The following is a 23,941-nucleotide window of genomic DNA, read 5'->3' on the forward strand; positions in this document are numbered from 1 at the left end:
GAGCAGTAATTAGCTATTACGACGCGGTTATCTTTACGGCGGTCGTAAATTCCGAGGCAAAAAGATGGGCAACTGGGGAAGAAAGTCAGTTTTGGGATAGGTAGTTATTAAAGTGCAATTCTCAACTTCACAGCTGGGGTACTTCAAGTAATTATTTACCTTCTATAAAATTAATCAGAATGCATTTTTAGTATCGTTTTAGAGGGTGCTTGAAGTGTGCCTACGCCTACAAGAGCGCCAGCTGCTATTGGGGATAATTGTTCGTTAAATGAGTGAGAAGAAATTAAAACTTTTACAGCTCAATTTGTTGAGCTATAATATGAGTCATAAACTTGGGATCTTGTGGAAATAAATTGGAATAAATAAAGGTATTATCCATTTGAGCATTAAGCATATTAGACATGAGTGTAATAAGGTCATGATTGTAGTACACCTGCCGACTTGTACAATCATTGTGGAAAACTTTTCTTTGTGGTAATATTAATGCCTTATTTTATTTCAAAGATTTTAGAAATTTTTTTATCGGCCAGGACAAATCCATCTATTAAACCTAAATGGGTGATTCTTTTTAAACATGACAATTCGGGCCAAAAAATTTCTTCAAATTTAAAGTCTTCAAAATAGTCTAAAATTTTTTTTTGTATACTTCTTTAGTTACATTTATTAATATCTTACAGACAACAGTGTAGTTTATTGACATTTACTCGAGAAAAAAAATGAAATAGAAATTCACCAAATCTTGAATGCCAGGAAAATGACATATTACCTTAGAAGTTTAAAAAACAGTCATTTTAAAATAATAGTAAGTAACTCAACTTAAACCTTTGTGTTAGATGGACCATAAATTGCTTAAATTAATTCTTTTTATCCACTGTAGAAAGAATCAAATTTTTTTTTGTTTCTGATATGTACAGAATAAAATTGTGTATAATAATCAGTCATTAAATTAATAAATAGCTTTGATTACATCCAACCATATTACAATCATACATAAACTTGGTATTAGGTTAATATTTGATTTTCCTCCTCACAATATTAGCTGTTAAAAAAATTTTGGTACAATTCAATGTCCTGGAATTCATAAGCCAGGAAAATGACAGTCGAGATAATGACAAATTCGCCATTTTATAGCATATAACTTTACTTTAATTTAATATTTTGTCCTAATACGTTTACATTCTGCGGAAAACAACAGGATTTCTTAAAATAACTCAGATAAATCTATGTAGTTTACGCTATTAATGATTTAGAGAAGCCAGGAAAATGACAACACATAAACCTACTCATCTTGGAAAAATTTTTTGAAATAGATTTTGAACCAGAAAATTGGTTCTTTATTCATGCAACAAGACATGTTCAGATAGGATATCTAATCAATCTATTAACATAAGATATTGATTGCTGGCTCTACCTATTTTGGTTATAAACCACTAAATAAAAGTAGGCAGGAAAATGACAGATTTTCTTGGGACAAACAAATAATTGACAGAAAAAGTTATTTTAAACAAAGTTTTTGTAAATAATACCCTCTGCGTATATTCTAGATATGCTTACACCGGTTGAGATAAAAAAAATTAGAAATTGAAAAATTTATGGGAAGTTTTGAAGCTAGTTATTATTGGAAACATTGTTTGGGACATTCCAGGAAAATGACATTGTGAAGTTCAATTAAATTTTTTAACTATACAAAACAGTCAATGCTAGTGCAAAGTCATTTTAAAATCCTAACAGCAATGCAATTTATTAATTTTTTTTAAAAAAAGTTCTTTTAGTATTATAGTATTAGATCCTAAAGCAAGGGACATTGAATTGTCATATTTCGAGAGAATCACCCATATATCGCTCATGGGCTGCAATAGCGGCATAACTCAAATCTTGTTTTGAGATAAGTGGATTTAAAGTTTTCATTGCTAAAGAAAATGCATAAGAAATGCTTTCGTTTGCTGAAATAAAGATTACCTTTGAGTTGAATTATGAGTTGTGCTAGTATTGCTACTGAAAGAATGTGTATTTACATATTTATACCTGTTCTTAGTCCAAAAAACGTGTTTTTTGAGTTGTGCCGCTATTGCAACCCATGAGCGATATATAAGATCTATTTGCAAAATAGTTAAACTTTTTAATCTTGCCAAAGTAGCTTTAGTTTTTGGAAAATGTTTCATACTTTAACTATTATTTTACTAATACTTTCCCCACGGCTATACGAGTATTTAACTAAGTTATACGAAGAAAATTTGAAAGAAAGCATTTGAAATAAAAAAAAAGAAAAGAAACGAGTGCAAATATGAGCTCTTTCCATATAACAAGGCCACTATTTATTTTTTTCCAGTTGCGTATAAACCCTGAACTTGCAATAAATTTAGCGATTTCTTACGAAAAAATTGCTTCCCAAACAGAATGCAGCAAACTATACATTTTCTTTTCATTTTTATTTAATTGATTTTTCAAATAATTGGTCAGTTTTGGGACACAAGCCCAATACGTAGCCTTCATCACTCACTAACTGATAAGACAAGGGTGAAACTGACCTGAACTTAGCTTAATATTTTAAGCATTCCATGAATAATTCCAGTTATTTCCTCTTATAGAATAATGCATATTCTCATAGAAATATCATAGAATATTCATCAAGTCAACGGAATGAATACAAGATGTCAACTTCCCCTTAAAAACACGCAATAGCCATTTGTGGTATTCACCCTCTTGCGTTATTCTTTTTATCGTTTTCCCCTCACTTACAAGAAGATAAGGGGCGTCCACAACACACGCCACTGCTCTTGTGATTGAATTCCTGCGTGTTAAAAGTGGATTCCGTGATTTATCGGTTTAAGTGACAAGTTTGGGTACCACCCACCCCTCCCCCCACTTCCGAAAACCATTGAGATATATTAGATTTATAGGGGTTGGTGTAGGTCCTTTGGTCAAGCCTCCCATGAGTTTCCTATACTCAGGGGCGGTATTGGTCACTTCACTCAAAACTGTCAACGTAGAATTGGAGAAGTTTCTAGTTGAAATAAGAAAGGAAATCTCAATTTAATGAGGTCTTTTCTCTGAAAATATCACGATATTCGAGATAGATCACGATAACTTCGAATCTAACTCTGATTATTTTATGAAATAAAATTAGTCTCAGAAAAATTTTATTTTAATACCTATTTAGTTAAATTATTTGCTTAAGATTATGTTCGCCATTGAAACTTTGAAAACGATTCTGTGTTTTAAGTTAATTGTTTTTCTTTTTAAATAAGAAAATTGCTTTGCTTTGATTTTTAATTACTATAAGTTAAATAAAAAAGTGTTTTATAATTAAAATAGGGCTGTAACATTTGTATATAAAAATCAAAATCTTACTATATAATAAATAAAAATTAATAAATCTTAAAAAGAATTCACATGGCAAACTGCGAAAAGAGAAAAAAAAAATTTTTTTTAAATAAATTTACTACTTTGGAAATACAAGTAACGAAAGAATATATATTTAAATAAAATATTTCTTTTGATATTTTTTTATAAATAATTTGACATTCAAAATATGCATGCAGGTTTGTAAATAACCTCATTGAATATTCGATCTTTTGTACTTTAAAATAGTTTATGTAAAAAGCTATCATGTGTTGATGATTATTTTATATCTCTTGAAAAAGTTTTTTAATTTTTAATTTATTTTGTTTTAAGTTAAAATAAAACCCCTTGGTTGCTTCATTGATATTTTATAATTCCCGAAGACATTATTTTTAGGACAAATTAAATATTTGAAAACCGATGACAATTTATATATTTTTGAAGCTGATGGGTTAGCTGTTCATTTATCCATTTTCTTTTAAGGATTTGTTTGCTTATAGCAACTGTAGTATGCTTACCAAGGAAGATGCTACGTATACAAATATCTTATTTAGAAATATTATTAATATATACTTTTACAGCTTTTAATTTTTAAGAAAAAAGAAGTGGAGAATTTTTAAGGTATTATGTACCATTTCTATTAATAATGTTGATAGCAGTTTTGGTATGCGTTATTGTTGCTGTTGTCGTCGGCCATTAAAGCAGAGAGATGCGATTGTTCTTGATCTCCTGTGGCACCATCTATGGCTAAGAATTCGACTTCAACCACACCTATACGTCACATCCGTTTATAGAGAGGACTCATTCATACTTCCATTCACTCGTCTACAGATCGTAATTTTCACCTGAACCAGAAAACGATCAATCTCCAATTCAGTACCCCCAAAGGTATTGATTTGTTATTTGAATATGGACGACTTTGTGACCCGGCAGATTTAACGTGCACCAGTCACCATTTACTACACGGGGAGTCTTCGGCCGACTGGATTAGAACTCCTGTTCTCACAAACATGAGTCCAGCACCCTTTCAACCAGGCTATCCCGGCCTTGACAAATGCGTAAAAACTGGAAAGAAAGCATTAGATTAGTTTAAGATAGCTAAATTCTAAAAACTATTAATTTAAAAAAAAGACATAGGGATTAATAAAATTATTCAAATTTTTGATTTATTCTTGCATGAACTGGCAAATAAATAAATATTTCAATTCTTGGACTGCGATAAAACAAGAGTAATCAGTTTTGAAAGAAAAACATTTTTGTCTATCACAAACACATATTAATGGATTATTTAAACAAACAAACATTATAATAAATTTATGGAAAGTAAAACCAATAGATTAGGTAATTTAATTGGAAGATGTCTGCACTAATAATATTATTTAAAAAAATTTCTGCAATTTATAAAGAATTGTGAATGGCATATATAAAAAGAATTTTATTAAAATAAATATATAACATTAGCAAATTATTAAAGCAAAACATGACTCGTTAATTTTCTGGAATCGTTTTCTGGTCTCATATGAAATCTGATTTTAAATAAATTATAAAAGGATAAAAGCAAACGATTCTTAGAGTAAAATATTTTTTCTGCATTTATAAGTTCATCAATTATTACAGGAAAGCATGATTCGCTAGCTTTCAAGAATAATCATCTGTTTTCAAACATTTTATCGCTCCATGTGCAATCTAATTTCAAATAAATTATTAAAGAATACGATTTTTATAGCAAAATTTTTTTCAGCATTTATAATTTGAGCAATTATCAAATTAAAACTTGATTTGCAAATTATCAGGAATCGTTCTATTATCCCATATATAATCTTTTTTCAAAGAAATTACATAACAAGATAACAGCAAACGATTTTTTAAAGGAAAACTTTTTTTCAAATATTTTGCTGCCATTTGGCGTTAGTGATTAATGCATGAACGTGATGCTTCTTATTTTAGTGAAAGTGTTATAGCGATGCGCCAATTGAGGCCGTGTCTGCCGTGTAAGTCATGAACGCGGTACTCCTTTGATCCCCAGAATCACACTAATTTGGAATCAGTAAGCGTTGACCGACTTTGCTGCCAGCTGTTATCCAGTGACCAAAGGTCAAAGAGCCGAAAGGAGAACGAGACAAACACCTTTCGGTTAAAGTTTTTTCGCCTATCACTAATCAAAGTCAACTAGAGTGTCAGTTGGACAGCAGGAGCCATATTTGTTGTAAGCCATATTTTTGTAGAAGCCATATTTTTGTAGGTTTTTGTTTTAAAATTAGTTTTTTCTATTAATTTTTTCTAGAAATAAATCATAGTAAATGAAATAGCAATTTGTCTTTTTTTCTCAACATAATATAAATTATGATGCCAAAATCATAATATCCGTATAAAACTGTGACGTTAGAAACAAATTGTCTGTGAAAAATTTTAAGTTTAAAAATAATATGCCCGTATAAAAGTATAGATTTAAAAAAAAGTATTTGTATAAAATTTTGAAGTTAAAACAAAATTCTATGAGTGTAAAATTATTAAGTTAAAGCAAAACTGTATGAAATTGTAAATTGGAAAACAAATTATCTGTATAAATTATGGATTTGAAATCAAAATATCTAAATTGTGTCTATATAAATAAGTCTATAAAATATCGATATAAAATTAAAAGCTCTTTGTGTAAAACTATGAATTTGAAAACAATATGTCCGTATAAAAGTATAGATTTAAAAAAAAGTATTTGTATAACATTTTGAAGTTAAAACAAAATACTATCAGTGTAGAATTATGAAGTTAAAACAAAACTGTATGAAATTATGAATTGAAAATCAAATTATCTGTATCAATTATAGATTATAAATATAAATAAAAAATTGTGAAGCTAATAACAAAATATATCGGTGAAAAATTATAAAGTTTTAATGAAAAATGTGCTCTAAATTAAGAAATTAAATTTTTTATATGCATGAAATTATGAAATTAAAAATAAAATATCTACATAAAATTATGATGTTAAAAAGAAATTTGTGTAAAATTATGAATTAAAAGACAAAATATCTGTATAAAATTATAGATATAAAAACAAATTTCTAAATTTTTAAGTAAAAGAAAGATATATACCTAAATAAATATTTCTGAATGATTTGAAGGCTTAAATAACAATTATCGTACTCTAAAAAATTATAAGGAGAGCCCTGTATTTTTTATTATAAATATGCATTAATATTGGTTTGTGAAATTTGTACAACTTTTAAACTTCAGGGACTAAATAAGTTTTGCACTGGAAGAAAAAAAAATCTTGATGAAATATTTGATTTGCTTGAGTCCGCAGATCCATATTTAAATACTAACAGATCTGTATTTAAATATTATTTACATAATTTTATACTTTTAATTCTGAAGAAATAATTAGACAATTTTACAGCTATTGTGTACGATTTCAAGTCCCGAAACGATTAGTCCTTCAAATTAAAAATTTCAGCTGCGTTCTGGAATTGTATAATAAAATATTTCATTGATTTTTTTTTTATAGAATACCGATAAAAACTATGCAAAATTTAAAAAATCAGGAACTAAATTATAATGGCTACAGAAGAGTGCTCATAATCTATTCGAGAATTTCAATTTTCGGACTTAACATTCTCACAACCGTTTAGCAGATTCACGAGGATTCATTATCCTTTGGCAGACAAAAATATTTTCATATCATTTTCCGGACTTAACATACCATCACCTCCTAGGAGGTGATGGAACATACTCACAAACGTTTTTCATTTCCAAGGGATTCATGATCTGTTTGCACACCAAAATTGTTTCATATTATCCTTTTTCGGACTAAATATACAATAGTTTCGCAGATTCAAAAGGATTTGTTATCCTTTTGCAGACAAAATTTATTTCATATTATAATTTTTCGGACTAAACATGCAATAGTTCCGCAGACTCAAAACTATTCATTATCCTTTTCCAGACCAAATTTATTTCATATTATCATTTTTCGGATTAAATATACAATAGTCTCGCAGATTCAAAAAGATTCATTATCCCTTTGCAGGCAAAAATTATTTTTTATTGTCATTTTGCGGACTAAACATAAAATAGTTTCTCAGATTTATAAGGATTCATTTTTCTTTTTCAGACAAAATTTATTTCATATTATAATTTTTCGAACTAAACACAATAGTTTCGTAGATTCAAAAGGATTCATTATCCTTTTGCAGACAAAATTTATTTCATATTATCATTTTTCGGACTAAACATGCAATAGTTTCGCAGATTCAAAAGGATTAATATCCTTTTGCAGACAAAATTAGTTTCATAATATTATTTTTCGGACTAAACATACAATAGTTTCGCAGATTCAAACGGATTCATTATCCCTTTGCAGACAAAAATTATTTAATATTATCGTTTTCCAGATTTAACATATTCATAATGGTTTCACAAATTAAACATATCCAATTTCGTTTAGCAATCTGTTTTCTGATAATTTTTTTTTTTTTATTGAACATTTTGAGATTTCTTGTATACTAAAATGAAAACAAACAGGATATAAGATTATCTTAAAAACTGTGGACAGTTTAAAAAAAAAGACTTTTTTATGACAATTCAAATGCTTCCACGTAAACAACATTAAAACTCAAGTTATTAATATTTGACAAAATATTTGATACAAGTAAAAACCGTTAACTTAATGAGTTTTCCTTTTTCACTTCACTAAAGAATCCTGTTTTTAATATTAAAAAAAAATCTAAATTCTAATGTAATGCAGTGATGGAAGATCCTCAAATATTTCGAAGCTTTCTTAAAGAACAGCAGGAAAAAATAGCTAATTAAAGAGCAGAACGAACAACAGCAAAAATGGAAATTTTTCTATTTAGCATCCAGCCTTCACCTGAGGCTAAGAACACTACAAAAAATGTTCATTTTTAATACTCTTTTTTAATTACTGCATATTAAAACGCTTAGAAAAGTACGATTCAAATGTCATTAGAGTAATGTTTTACACGCCGTTTCTTTTTAGAAATTCCGGCTTTTGTGACAAATCAACAAGGAGAACAGGAAAAGAAAAAAAAATTCTCACTGAGTAGAAAAAGGATTGTGTAAATAAAACTTTAAGAACGCAGTGGGAAAAAAATCGTTCACTGAGTTCATGTCTGCCGGCAACTTCAAACACAAATGACAATTTAAAGGACAGCGAGAAAAAGAATGGAGAAAAAAAAGCCTAATCAATGTCATTTCATCGCGGGAAACGTTGTTGGGAAAAATAGTTTAGGAATCTAATAGTGAACAGATTTTGGAAGGAAAAAAAAAAAGAAATGAAACTGGTGGAAAAGCTTTAAAATTTCTTTTAAGTAATGGCAAATATTAGTAATTATTTTTCACATATTTTGTATTGTTATAAAAAGCTATCGAATTCTTAAACACAAACCTCAGTCCTTGGTTTTTAAGAACCTTGAAATGTTTGCTGTGTTGCTTAGAGGTAATTGCTGTTAAAATTAAAATAAAATACAAAGAACGCCTTAAAAATTAGTTTTTTTTTAATATTTGTAAGGCGTTTTTATAAATAAATTATTGTTATTTTGAGTAGCAATTTATAAAAAAATTGCAAAAAGGCATTAAATGCATTTTAGGAAAGATATAGTTTGTAATTTGAATTATAATTAAATTATAATACTTGAGATGGAGATTTTCAGATAAGAAATTTTTCCGGTCCTGCCTTGTTCTTGGTAAAGCCTGTAAAGAAGGTAGTCATAAATTGACTGATTCTTTTCATTTCCTATTCGGTTTTCCAAGATTCTTAAAAAAAAATCACAGAATTTTTTTATTGATGTTTTTTCAGATGGTACGTAGGTCCGAATTTCCGTTTTTATTTCCTTTCAATGAATCGAATACTTGTAGGTTTTGATTTTGGAGAGATTGCATTTGATCATTCTAAAAGTTAATCATTCTTGTTATTCTTCGAATATTTTTTCATAATTTTTCTTTTTTCGCTAGGCGCAGTTTAATCAAAATTTGATTATAAAATGAAATTAATATCGTTGAATTTGGTACAGCGTAGCCGCATTCGAGTCTTGCGAAATAACAATATACTTTCAATTTTGCCAGCCTTTAAACACTCCCGTCAGAATGTTTATACTCGTTTAAGAAATTTTGATTCCAGCATTTAAGATGCCCTACTGCCTATAATCTATTTTTGATATTTTTTCACCTTCTTTTTGTATCAGACATAGTTTCTAGCCGAGTTACAATAACCTCCGACTACAAAAATTTTATATTTTTATACAAGCAAAATCTTAGTTAAGATGTTTTTATTTAGATTTATTTTTAAACTTTTGTAAAATGGTTGTAGGAAGTTTAAACATAAGGGGTGCCACATACATTGATACCAATTACTGGTATCAATTATTGTAATAATTAGTATCAATTATTATAATAATTGGTATCAGTTATGGTATCAATTACTATAATAATTGGTATCAATTACGGTATCAATTATGGTATCAATTATTATAATAATTGGTATCAATTATGGTATCAATTATTATAATAATTGGTATCAATAATTGATATCAATAATTGATATCAATAATTGATATCAATTATTAGCACCGTACAAATTATTGGTACGGTGCTTGCCTTTTTCCAGCAATAGCATATATAGAGCCATAGTGGATTAGAGGATCGAGATCTCGCCTCTATCAATGAAATGAACCGGGTTCGAATCCCAGCGATGGCTGGTTAAGGCGAATCCCACACCTATCTCGCACCGACCACAGTGGTGGCGTAAAATATCCACATTAGTAGACCAATCAGACGGTCGAGTCTCTTTGCCGTCAGACTAACATTGGGTGGTTTTCGTGTTTTTTATCCTCCATGTAACGCAAATGTGGGTTAGTTCCCCCAAACAGTCTTCAACGACGGCAACTTTCTCCTAATACTTGATCCTGGAGCTCCCTTGTGTTCTAGATCAGAATTACAAGGATGCTATGCTGAACATTAGTCGTAAACTCAAAAATTAAGGTTCTTGTTGTTCAACGACGGTTATAAAATAAAATAAAATAGCCTATATATCATATGAGAGGTGCGCGAGGAAGTAGTACATCACGTAATGGACACTGGGGTGAGTTTTCTATCTTATTTCGTAACAGAGATGTAAATAATTTTAATACTTCTGCCTAATATGCTGAATTGTTCCAAACTCATGCATATGGTGGTTCGCGTGATTTAATGACTGTCTGACGGATTTAAAATTTGTATTAAAATTTATATTAAAATACTTCTGCGTCAGCAAAGCCACGGAAAACAGCTATACGGTGAAAAAATTTGGTTAATATATTGCTTAAAATATATATTTAAAATATATGAAAGGTGATCAAATTGGCAGCCAAAGGCTTTAATTAAAACATAAAAGATGTACCATAAAATACCCGAATTGATAAAAAAGAAATAGCTTCACACATACCGGTGGCAATTTTCTAATCCAGCGGCGTTTATACGACCTGCTCCCCAGTTTAAATTTTTTTTTTAATTAAAAAAAACTTGATTCTTGACATTGATTTAGTTCATAAAACAAATTTGATGATGAATAAAGGCTTGTATTATAATTGGGGCAAATTAAGCCAAGATTAAAATCTCCAAAAGAGAGAGAGAGCGAGTCGTTAAAGACCTTTGGATAGTAAATTAGCATCTTGGGAACCAACTTACCAACAATCCAAGTAGCCCCTTTCGGCTATCCTTGTTTATCTGTGTCTGAAAAAGTAAAAATAAGTTTGCTGCGCTTGCCATCATTATGCTCTACTGCTGTCACCAGGATTTCTAGAACCAATTGATTTATTTACATTCCGCACGCAGGCTATCCCGCATATGGTGAACCATAGCTTTAGATGGATTTTATGTTACAAAACTGTACATTAAGTATGATCTATAATATATCAACTAAGTTGTTGTTGTTCATTTACGTTGCACTGGAGCTGCACAATGGGCTATTGGCGACTGTTTGGGAAACATTCCTGAGGATGATCTGAAGACATGCCATCACAATTTTGATCCTCTGAGGAGGAGATGGCCCCCCCCCCGCTTCGGTAGCCCGACGGTCTGCACGCGAAGTCGAGCGCTTTACGGTAGAACAGTTTAACGAGGACCAATACCGCACACCCTCGGTCCCTACGCAGACTGATCCAAGTGATCACCCCATCCTCACACTGACCGCAGCCAGTGATGCTTGACTTTGGTGATCTGCTGGGAACCGTGTCTTAACGATCAGTCCACTGCGGGACATCAACTAAGTATACTTTCTATACAACAATATCAAAATGATCGGTTAATGACCGTTTGGGCTAATGTCCAGTTAACCTCATTTAACGTCCGGTTAAGCGCAGTATTATACCAAAATTAATTGGAAAATCGTTCAGTATATCATCAAGCAAATATTATAAAGGCAGATTTTCAATTAACAGAAAATATTATTTTAACCAAGATTAGATAAAGCTTCGTGAGATATTCCTACGCCTTCTTTTAATAAAACTTTAATTAATTAAATTTAAATTCCGATGATTCTTCTAAAATCCTTTTCCCGGAGAAAAGTAAAACATTTATAATCTTTTCCTAATTAAATTTTTTATCAACCTGAAATATATAACAATGTTTAAGAAAAATTAAAATTTGTAATAATGCATTATATACGAAATTCCTTTTCGTGAAATTGATAACAATCTTATTTGCAATGCAAATCTTCTACTATAATTTGGGCCGAAGAAAATTAAATATTTACATTTAATTAAGTTTTCTTCTATCTTTATGAATTTCTGGAAAAGTTAGAGTCAGAAGGAAAAGTCAATCCCCTCCTTTAAACTCTTTCTACCAAAAATCTTTTCTTTTTGGTATGTTTTCTTAAAAGATTTAGAAACCTCGAATCTCGAAGTAATAATATTTTGAGCAACATATCTAAAATAATGTCCCCTAGGCAATTCGAAGTTTTAAATAATTAATAGTTATATTTTAAAAGATATGCTACTTTTGAAATAATGTCATTGTTTGACTTATCATTAAATTTGAAATAATGCACAAATTTGTTAAATATTTATTACTTAATGGTTGAAAAATTCTTTCCGTAACAAAATATTTTGAATTAATCATTTGCCGTATTTTAAAATCTGAAAAATTTTTAATAATGTAATTATGTTTAGTTTTTCTTCTTCTGTTATGTAACTGGGATTTACAGAATATTACATTGAACGCTGTAAGTGTTGTATAAATCTTTCTAGTAGTTTGCCAATTTTTTAATTTAATTTTTTTATACTTATATAGGTGCGAATGTGTTAAGGTCCTTGTTTGATTTGTACAAATTTGTTTCAAAACAGCTTGCTGAAAAAACTTTCCTTGTGTGAATTTATTAATTTTGGTGACAATTATTTTAGCAAGAAATCATTTACTTGATATTACTTCATCAATATATCATTTCATCCAGTGTTCTCAGATGAAATTAGGTACAATGTTGAACCCTAATAGGGTAGACAGATACTTTATTTACGTCACACTAGAGCTGCACAATGGGCTATTGGCGACGATCTGGGAAACATCCCTGAGGATGATCCGAAGACATGTCATCGAAATTTTGATCCTCTGCAGAGGGGATAGCTCTCTTGCTTTGGTGACCCGACGACCTGCACGTGAAGTTGAGCACTTTATGATATAGCAGTTTAACAAGGACCACTAACGTGCACTCTCTGTCTCTACGCAGGCTGATCTAAGTGGTCACCCACTCACTTACTGATCGCAGCTAGTTACACTTCAATTCGATTTTCTACTGTGAATCGTATCCTTACGATCAATCCACTGCAGGACACCATAATATGGATACCGTGAACCATAATGCTGAGTCAATCACCAGCAATCTTAAGTTACTAAATTGAGGCATGTTTTTGTTTAATTTGAGCCATAGAATTGGGTAATCAAGTTTAGATCGATTGGTTTGCAAAAAATGTGCTACAAGTTAATAACATATTAAGGTGGCAGCTAAGTTGAATAGTATTATGGTTCAATAGCCTTCAGAAATTTCAACATTATTGGTAGAGAGATCTGAGTAAGCTTTTATGCAAGTTGTTTTGAAGCAAATTAAGACAAAAGCAATAGGCTTTGAGCCCTATTCGAAACACAAAAATTAAAGAAACGAATCAAAACAAGAGCTGTTAAATATAAAAATTAGATTTAAAAAAATACTTGCACCAAATCTAGTTTTTTTTAGATTGTTTGAGTATACTGTCAGAAATATTGAAGCATAGGAACCATAATATCGTTTGAATTTGCTGGAGCCTCCATCAAAAAGACCATCAGGAAGGCAAATTTCTCCCAATACTCGATCCTGAAGTTTCCTTGTCTTCTAGATTGGGTTCAAATTTACAAGGCTGCAGACTTGAACATTAGTAGTCGTAAGCACATAAAGTTGGGTCGGCTGTTCAACGACGGTTATAAAATAAATATAAAAAGTATCCACCATGCTAAAAGTGATAGCTGTAACTTTTGCAGGCGAAAGATTTCCACCGGAACATTACAACTGAAGGTATCACATTATTGCTCACGATATGGTGCTTGCGTTCGGCCTTATCTTGATAAGAACATATATCAAATGGCGCGTTGTTTTAAAAACCACAAAATGGAAATAGCTGTTTGCACTGGGCCTTAGAGTCTTTTTTTTTAACATTCATCACAAGTTTTATTGGCTTTACTTTCATAAACATCTACATTAGTTTTACTTTATTAATCGATTAATTCTGGAGTCTACACATATGAGTCTTATTACATAAAATCACTATAAGGTATGACTTTTCGCATTATCTACTGTTCAGATGCAAAATAACCCTAATAGCAGAGGTTGGTAAACGTGTTGAAATGTTCAACTTTGACTCTAACTTCGACAGATATTAAGCTCAGTGGCGCGACAGCCCATAAAGGGCCAAAGGCTATTGTGCCCATCCCAGTTTTCTTCACCTTGGGCACTGGGCTACAAGAGCAAATGCTCCGGTTGGTTAGACAGCCGAATGCGTAACGACTTAGTGTTTAGTACCTAAACATGCAAAGTTAAATTTTATTGATCCACTGAAGACATGAAAGTCTGTGTCAACCTTTCCTGGACAGAGGTTAGAACCCAGGATCGGTGGCATGGGAGCGCACTACTTCTGAGCCACCGAGCCTTTATTCGACTTAGAGTCTATTAAATATTTTGAGGAATTTTCGGAGAATATTATTACTTTTAATATATAATTATTAATTTCAAATGATATCTTTCAATATTTTTACATATGTTTGGGTGTTAATGGTGTATCATTTAAGATTATATTTCGTATTACAACATGGTTGAAAATTAAATAAGAAAATATATGTATTCAAAATATTGAAATGGGGAAATATTATAAGAAAAGAGATAATTATTAATATCTCATACTCACACATTTATAAACATCGTTTTTTTAAAAATCCGTCGTTGAACAGCTGACCCATTTGTTTTGGGTTTACGACTACTAATGTTCAACTCTGTAGTCTTGTAATTTTGAAACCAATCCAGAAGACAAGGAAACTCTTGCATTAGTACCCCCAGAGGTATGGATTTGTTATGGGAACATGGAGAACTTTGCGACTCGACAGATTTAATGCGCATCAGTCACCATTTACTGCACGGGGAGTCTTCGGCTGGCTGGGATCGAACCCTTGAACTCTTGGACATGGGCCCAGTGCCCTACCAACCAGACTAGCCCGGCCTTTAAGCATCGTGTGGAAAGTATATATTTCAGAGAATTTTCTGAAACTAGGAAACTATTACAAATAAAATACGAAGAATTGTTTTGTCTTTTCAATCGGTTTTTGGTCGGGATTAACTAAATTTGTTTTTTGTAATTTATGCACTCTTTTAATTGTTCTTATGAATATAGCCTTAAGAACGATCAAATGTGATAGATAAAATGCTATAAATAGATTTAGAAGTATGGTATAATTTTACAACGATTGTAATTGCTGAAATAATTGTTATTAACAATTGTTACACTAGTCATACGAGTAATATTTTTTCTCAAATTCTAATCAAAAATATTTTCTAAATAATTTTCATGAGATTCGTTTCTTCTTTTAACCCATATATTACTTTATTTTATTTTATAATCGTCGTTGTGAAGTCAACCCAATATTTGAGTTTACGACTACCAATGTCTAGCAACTCGTAATTTTGAACCCCATCCAGAAGCAGAGGGAACTCCTGGATCAAGTATTGGGAGATATTTGCCTTCATTGAGTACTTTTTTGATGGAACTAACCCGCATTTGCGTTACGTAAAGAGGAAGACCACGAAAACCTTTCACGGCTAGCCTAACGGCAGGAAAACTCTAATCCATTATCCGTCCACCACTGTGGATAGTTTACGCCTGCATTGTGGTCCGTGCGAGTCGGGTGCGGAATTTGTATCAACCAACCGTCGCTGGGATTTGAACCAGAGTCACCTCATTAGAAAGCGAGTGCTCTATCCCTTGAGCCACTTCCTCTTTTTATTTATAGGACCTAATTTCTATTAGTCAAAGTCGAAGTCTAACAGAATTTTAATTAACACAAAATTGGGACCTAAAATTGGATCGGCTGTTCAACGACGGTAATAAAATAAAATTAAAAAATTAATTTTTGACGATCCTTGGTGGTCAGGGGATAGAGAGTTCGCCTTATATTGAGGTGATCTGGGTTCGAATCTTAACGATGGCTGGTTGATAAGAATTCCGCACCCGGCTCGCACCAGCCCCAGTGCTGATGTAAAATATCCTCAGTGGTAGACGGATTTAGTGGTAGATATCATGGATTAGAGTCCACTTCCAGTCAGGTTAATCATGGGTAGTTTTCGTGGTTTCCCTCTTCATGTAATGCAAATGTGAGATAGTGCCATCAGAAAGTCCTCCCCAAAGGCAAATTCCTCCCAATACTTGATCCTGGAGTTTCTTTGTCTTCTGGTTTGGGTTCAAAATTACAAGGCTATGGAGTTGAACATTGGTAGTTGTAAACTCAAATTTGGGTCAGCTGTTCAACGACAGTTATGAAATAAAATATTTATTGAAATCAATATTTTCTGCCAGCTTAGTAGGATGCTTAGTCCTGCTTAGTAGGATCAATGGAAATGAATTGAAAAAGCTTGCCAAGAAGGTGAGCTCGTCTCAAACGTTTGACCCGGAAGATTTTTGTCTTCTGAGTTTCATTCGAAATTACAACGCCATTGAAGGGAAATAAAGACTAGCACATTCGAGCTACTCAGCATATAAGCATGTTTTTTTTTATTAAATAGATTAATTCGATAAAGTTTAGTTTCGTTAAATAAAAAAAATTAACTATTAATAAAATTTTTTAAATTTATCTAAATTGCTAGACGGTTCGCATTCCTACAGTATCAGCGATGGTAAAAAATGGTAAGTGGTTTTACAAATATTTATGGATGTAAATGATATTTTATAAATGCTCCAAGGACAACAGCATAACTAATCCCAAGTTCTAGATATATTTACAAAATTTTGAACAATATCATTATTCTTGAAAAATAAACATAGTAAGCAAAGATGAAAGCTTTTTTTTATATCCGTATGTTTAAAAAATGATAAAGCTGAAAACATGATACAACAAGGAAAAGTTCTAGAATTTATTATCCTTTCCTTAAAATATTTATGAAATTTTTTTCACAAAAAACTGAGAAGCGGCTTCTTTATTTTTTAAAAGAAAAATATTTTTCTCGTTTCTAATTTATCATTTATAACGGGTATTACAATTTTTTAAAATTTTTATTTTTGATTGTCGTAGACGAATTTTAAAGTTAAAATATATAAACATGATTCTATTTCTTTAACATATAAGGTTTTGACTTTATGATTTTTAACTTTATAAAACATTTTCTTCTGCGTTACGTACGGAGAATAGAGAGTTATAAATAGATAAAATTGATAAATGAATCTTTAAAGCTCTACATAGACCAAAAGTAATATTGACGCCAATGATATTTAATGCCTCTTAATTTTTATACTATCAACATAAGAATGTTCTTAACAAAAAAAAACAAAAAAAAACTTTTTTTTTAAGGAGGCTCCACTCCCTTTCCGTTTGGCACTTCTCATTTATGATTGTTTTTTTCTTTTTTTTTTTAAATTTAAGTACAATTTTATAAATGAAATATATAATTATTATAATTCTCTATAAACATATTTTGTTCATATTTGAATAATAATAAAATGATTACCCAGATTTGAAAAATATTAATCTATACTTGGGGAAGAAATTAAACTTAAAAAATCAGATCAGACACAATAAGTAGAAATAAAGGAGAAACAATTGTCGGTATACATTACGATAAACTTTAGTAATTACATCAATTTAAATATGAAACAGTTTTTTCAAATCTGAAATTAAAAAATTCAATATAAATGTTGAGATGCTAGACCGAAAATAAACTAATCTATTTCTCTTATTACTATTTTTTGTCATTTTTTAGACCAACTCAAACGCAAACATGCAAAATAAAGGCCTCGAGAGAGATACATACAATTTTCTACATTAATAAATAAAATTATTTAAACTAAAAAAATGAGAAATAATTCGCTAAAAAGCACTTAATTGAAAAAAACTTTCGAACGTGCTGGAATTTCAGAAAAAAACTTAAAATGAAAATGGTTCTTTCAGCACCTCAAATTTCAGCTCTTTAGTAGCATTCTTACTAGTGGCAGGGTAGACCGCATGGTATTTTTTAGTACAAATTTAACAGTAAATAAATTTTTTTTTTATATCCATTGTACTCTCTGTATAAATTTTTCCACACAACCTCATGATTTTAAGTTCCTAAGTTCTATCGTTTTTACGCAGCAAAACAAAATGTAATGTAAATTTTCATCCAAAACTGCAACAGTGGCGACGACCGTTTTTCAATATTAAGGGAAAAACCCGATACATAAACAATTAAACTAACATTTAGAAAAATACGAAAAATGACATGGAATTAATGACGATTTAAAAATACGTATTTGTTATTTATAGATTGGATTTTATCAAAACTAGTCCTTTCCTTCCAGTTCATTACAAGTTCCTTAATGACTTACTTTCATGTATTCCTAACATATTTTTTTTAATAACCGTCGTTGAACTGCTGAACCAATTTTGAGTTTACGACACTACCAATGTTCAACTCCGTTGCCATGTGATTTTAAACCCAATCCAGAAAACAAGGAAACTCCTGGATCAAGTATTGGGAGAAATTTGCCTTCCTGGAGGATTTTTTGATGGAACTAACCCGCGTTTGCGTTACATGGGAATTCGTATCGACCAGCCATGACTGGGATTCGAAACCAGTTCACCTCATTGGGAGGCAAACGCTCTATCCCCTGAGCCACCACGTCTCTCAAATATTTGTGAGGCCTCCCTGGCCGAGCGGTATCGCCGGTCCAAACGCTCTGTAACGCTCTGCCGGTCCAAACGCTCAAGGTAGCGGGTTCGAATCCCGCCGTAACCCTGGATGTATTCTTTGTGATGTCTTTCTCTGAATTGTTCTATCTGTATTTTCTACTTGACAATGACTTATAAGCCTATATTGAGCACACAAGTCAGCAAATGTATGTAATTTCAATAATTCAATAAATCAATAAATTAATCAAATATTTGTCGTAGGTTAATTGGGAAATTTGGCTCTTTAGAAATTGCAACGGCAATTTTACTGCCCTCTCTTAGATATAAAACTCTCACTTTTGACGATGCTGCAATCCTTGAACTGTTTTTCTTTAAATCTTTTCGACACGAAATCACGAATTGTGACGAAATGCGAATTCTCAAATATATGACGAAAGTGTTTCTTCAACTCGGAATCTCATCGCAGTGCATTGTGGGAGATTTTTAATTCGAATGAAGACTAGACTATCGAAACTAGAATGACGAAATAATCCCACCGGCTCGTAATGATGGTCAAGGGGTTGACCTCATACTAGGACGATCACGGGCTTTCTATCATTAGGCATTATGAGTGTCGTATGGTATTTTTCTTTTGAAAAAAAAAATTTGAATAACGAAATATTTCTTTAATTTTGACGAAATTTGCTCACTCGAGGCAGCGATCATAGTAATTTCGTCACTTTGACGGAATGTTCGCTCAGAGCCTATGCCAGAAAATGATTCTTTTAAAAACGGAGAAAGTTTCGTGAAATTTGAGTGTTCATTTTTTTACTGTGCAAGGCTCACTGTAATAAACATAACAAATGATGTCAGTAGCTTGCAAAGATCCGAATTTTCCAATTAGCCAAAAGTTACAATGAACTTAGATGTAGGCGCTTTGTAAAATGACATCGGCTTTATCCAAAGCGGCGGTTTTTCCAATTAGCCTACGACACGATCGAAATTTTTCGAACTACAAAAGTAAATGAACTGAAAGAATCAAAACCTGTTTGATTGTCTTGAGAAGATAAGATTTAAAGTGTCACTCGCAAATCAAGTTAAAAAAAATTTCTGTTGTTAATATTTTTTGGTTAAAAAATAATACACACAATAAGAACTTATCTCTATTTCGCTTTAGTTATAGAGATATAAATTATTGAAATTGTATTGGCGAAAAAATTGCAAAGGAAAGCAGAAAGTTCGCCAAATGCACGACAACGAATAAACTTAATAGAATCATTTTATTTTTTTTCTTGTAGTCAATTAACCAAATTAGCAGAAGGGTGCTTCAAAACGAAAAGTATAGTTTCTGATTATTCATAAATATAAAATAATTAAATTATTTTGACAAAATAAATTTCATACAGATTCTGTAAACCTAAAGCACTATGGGTAAATTAAAATTCAGCCAAATTGGCGAGAGATACTTTTTGCGCCCTCTTTGTAAAACATGTTTTCTTAACTTCAGAAGATATCACTTAACGTGCTATTCCACTAACATCTTCAATTATTCTCCACAATTAAGCCAAAAGGAACATTTTGTAAGAAACAGGCCACTCAGAAATATTTCTACCGAAAATAAGTTACCCATACACTAAATACGAACTACGTCTTCCGTTTTGCAAAAGCTTTATCGTAAGATTCTTCAAATTAAAAAGACTTTCTTCTATAAGCTCATGCATATAATCTTATTTAACTAATTCAGAAACACGTGCAGATCGATTTAAATTTTCAAAATGTTGCAATCGTATTCAAAACTGTGCAAATGCAATAAAACTACTTAAAATTTTAAAACCCTATTAAAGAGCAGAAGTCTATGAAGCAAATATGAAAGAGCCACGATAAAATTTTATCACTAATTTTATAATTTAAACGTTTGTATTTTGCAGCCGTTGCTCAATCGTAATTTTGTAATAAGTACCAAAATTCTGTAATTTTCTATATTTACTTTTTGTTTAATTTTAAAATATAAATCCTGGCAAAAATATTATGAAGATACGTACAGAAATTTAAAATGCTTGATAAATCAAAATTATTTTTCTAAATTCGAAGAGCAATGGCATTTACGTTAAATTAGATAAGCTCTGCAATTTTTTTTATAATGCAGCAAGTAAAAGTTTTGAGGATTTTTTTTTATGGAAAATATTTTATTGGTATTATTTTATAAATAAAAGAATATCTTTTGTAACTTTTCTCGCTCATTGGCTAAATTACTGTTTGAAACCCTTCTTTGACTTCGGTGTACGAACAGTTTTTCTTTCACAGATTCAGAAATCGAAAATCACAGTTGAAAAACTGAGATAATTTTCAGTAACTTTAAATTTTTTATTTTCAGATAATTTCGTGCAGATAATCCAAAATAGTTGTGGTATGTACAAATATTTATTATTTTTTTTCTTTAAATTTCCTTGTTGATATATTTACTGTACTTGCTTCGTTTTCAAGACAGTAAAATGTGGTATTAAAAAAATATGCTAATATTTGTGCCAAAAATTTTTTTTGTAAAGTTTAAGTGTTTGTAAAGCTGAAGCACAGAACATGCTAAAAACTTTTACAAAAAAGTATTTAATTCTGTAACTTTTTAAAAATGCATTTAATGATAGTGAAATGCAAATTTTACGTCGAAAAACAATGGATGTTTTTAAATGCATTTCGTGACAACAGAAAGAATTTTGGTGCTTTGAATTTTGCGACATTGAATAGCATTTTGAGTTTGAAATGAATTATATAACAAAGAAGAGGTGAGCGTTTTTGTGTTTTGAAATGCATGTCGTGACAACGAAAAGGCTTTAGTAAAGCACATTTTGAGACAAGGAATTTCACGAGTGATTTTTTTTATCTGATAAATAGCAATGTATTTTATAAACTTTGGATGTTCATTTAGTATTATTAATCTAGTCCTTATGCAGATCTTTTTTCTCAAGATTGAATGTGCATCTTTTTCTTTGATGCATCTGTGCGCATTCTATTCAATTTTCATAAAGCCAGAGAAATTTTAATTCAAACAATTTATTTAAAGACAATGAGGAAATCTACCAATCAGATCTGAATTCTATTCAAAGCGATGGCAGAACAATGCATGAATCCTTATCATTCAGAACTGAGCGTGCACACTTAATGCATAAACTGAAAAGAACAATTGCATATCTAAGAACTCCAGATTTAATTTGAGGCAGTTTAATGTAATTATGTATGTATATTTCTGGGAAAAATAACACCATAAATATGCCCGTTATATTTCATAGATGTTGTTCCTTACCTTATCAGTTTAATGTATAATGTCCTGATAATTAATGAATGATTTATTCAGTTAAGAATATGTTCCAATGTAGTCTTACATAGTAGTTCTATGTTTGTTAACAGGTAATAGTCATGTTCGTACACTTTAAAAACTGTACGAATAAAAACTGTAAAAACGTACACATAATTCTAAAAACCAGCTCTTTACAAAGCCAACAATTACATCATCTTATTAGAATATTGTTAAGGGGAATTGTTGATTCTTTTTTGAGCATACATAATTCTAAGAATGAGCTGTTTACGAAACCAACAATTTCAACAGCATCTTATTAGAATATTGTTAGATGGGATATTGTTGATTCTTTTTTGTGAATTCTGAAAGTCAGTACTTTAAAAAAACCAACAATTACAACATCTTATTGGAATATTGTTAAGGGGTATTGTTGATTCTTTTTTGTAAATACATAATCCTGAAAATTAGCTTTTTACTAAACCAACAGATCCAACAGCATCTTATTAGAATATTGTTACAAGGGTATTGTTGATTCTCTTTTGTACATTCATAATTCTAAAAATCAGCTCTTTACAAAACCAACAATTCCAACAGCATCTTATTAGAATATTGTTACAGGGGCATTGTTGATTCTCTTTTGTACATACATAATTCTAAAAATCAGCACTTTAAAAAGCAACAATTCCAACAGCATCTTATTAGAATATTGTTATAGGGATATTGTTGATTTTTTTTGTAAATACATAATTCTAAAAATTAGCACTTCACAAAATCAAACCAACAATTCCAATAGCATCTTATTAGAATATTGTTACAGGAGTATTGTTGATTATTTTCTGTACATACATAATTTTAAATATCAGTTCCTTACAAAACCAAGAATTCCAACAGCATCTTATTAGAATATTGTTACAGGGGCATTGTTGATTCTCTTTTGCACATACATAATTCTAAAAATCAGCTTTCACGAAACCAACAATTCCAACAGCATAGAATATTGTTACAGGGATATTGTTGATTCTCTTTTGTACATACATAATTCTAAAAACCAGCTCTTTACAAAACCAACAATTCCAACAGCATCTTATTAGAATATTGTTAGATGGGATATTGTTGATTCTCTTTTGTACATATATAATTCTAAAACCAGCTCTTTACGAAACCAACAATTCCAACATCATCTTATTAGAATAATTCTCCATGATTTTGCGCAATAAGTACCAGAGCAATCATATCTGAAATGCTCCAAGTGTCGCCAGTAACGCCAACGTTTCCAATAAAGCCATTCAGAACTGCAGAGCCCTTGCATATCAATGACCAAATCACCAGGACGACATTTTAAATTAATTACTTCCTCTTGTGCCGAATAAGGGATGGTCCATGACTTCGTGCCGGCACGTCTTCCCAGTCCACCTTCTTCCTCAATCACTTTTCTTCACCATGAGAGCCACAAGCTAACCGCTTCAGCAACAAACCCATTAACAGAGTCGTGAACAAACGAGGTACACTCTTATTAATGTTCATCAATCATACAGGCAGATGGGAAAATGCTGTTTGGTTCTCCCTCAGGAATAGGTGCTAAAGTCAAAATCCAAAAAGTCTCCTAGCGTGTATTCATTCACTTATGGCTTATATAAGGATGTGGTGATTTCAAAGATAAATGAGTTGTAGGGGTGCATAAATGCGGAAGATTGTTCCTGTACTTCCGTGCTTTAGTACCCGATGGTTTTAAATCTTTGGGATAATGCATCTTTGAAGTTGTTGTTTCTTAATGGGAAAGTATAAGAAAATTTTGCTTTCCCATTTTTAGCGGGAAATATGCCGAAATAAGTTTCAAGTTGAGAACCTAAATCAAGTTGGTCTTTTAAAAATCGTACTTTCACGGCAATATGTGATTCAAATATTATATTGAAATGTCTTGTTTCATTTAAAAATAATATATTAAAT

At 30.9% G+C, this 23,941-nt stretch overlaps 1 long non-coding RNA gene across 1 annotated transcript in view; it reads left to right on the plus strand.

Moving 5' to 3' along the window:
• Window positions 1-5,329: 5,329 nt before the first annotated feature.
• LOC147809334 (uncharacterized) overlaps window positions 5,330-23,941 on the plus strand; it is a 109,570-nt gene continuing 90,958 nt past the window's right edge. The window contains exons 1-2 of the long non-coding RNA XR_015433710.1: window positions 5,330-5,548; window positions 21,077-21,109. This is a non-coding gene — a long non-coding RNA (uncharacterized LOC147809334). The remainder of the gene's footprint in view (window positions 5,549-21,076; window positions 21,110-23,941) is intronic.

Source organism: Parasteatoda tepidariorum, chromosome 5, assembly GCF_982258835.1.
Source record: "Parasteatoda tepidariorum strain Cologne lab strain chromosome 5, Ptep-v5.0, whole genome shotgun sequence".
NCBI lineage: Eukaryota > Metazoa > Arthropoda > Arachnida > Araneae > Theridiidae > Parasteatoda > Parasteatoda tepidariorum.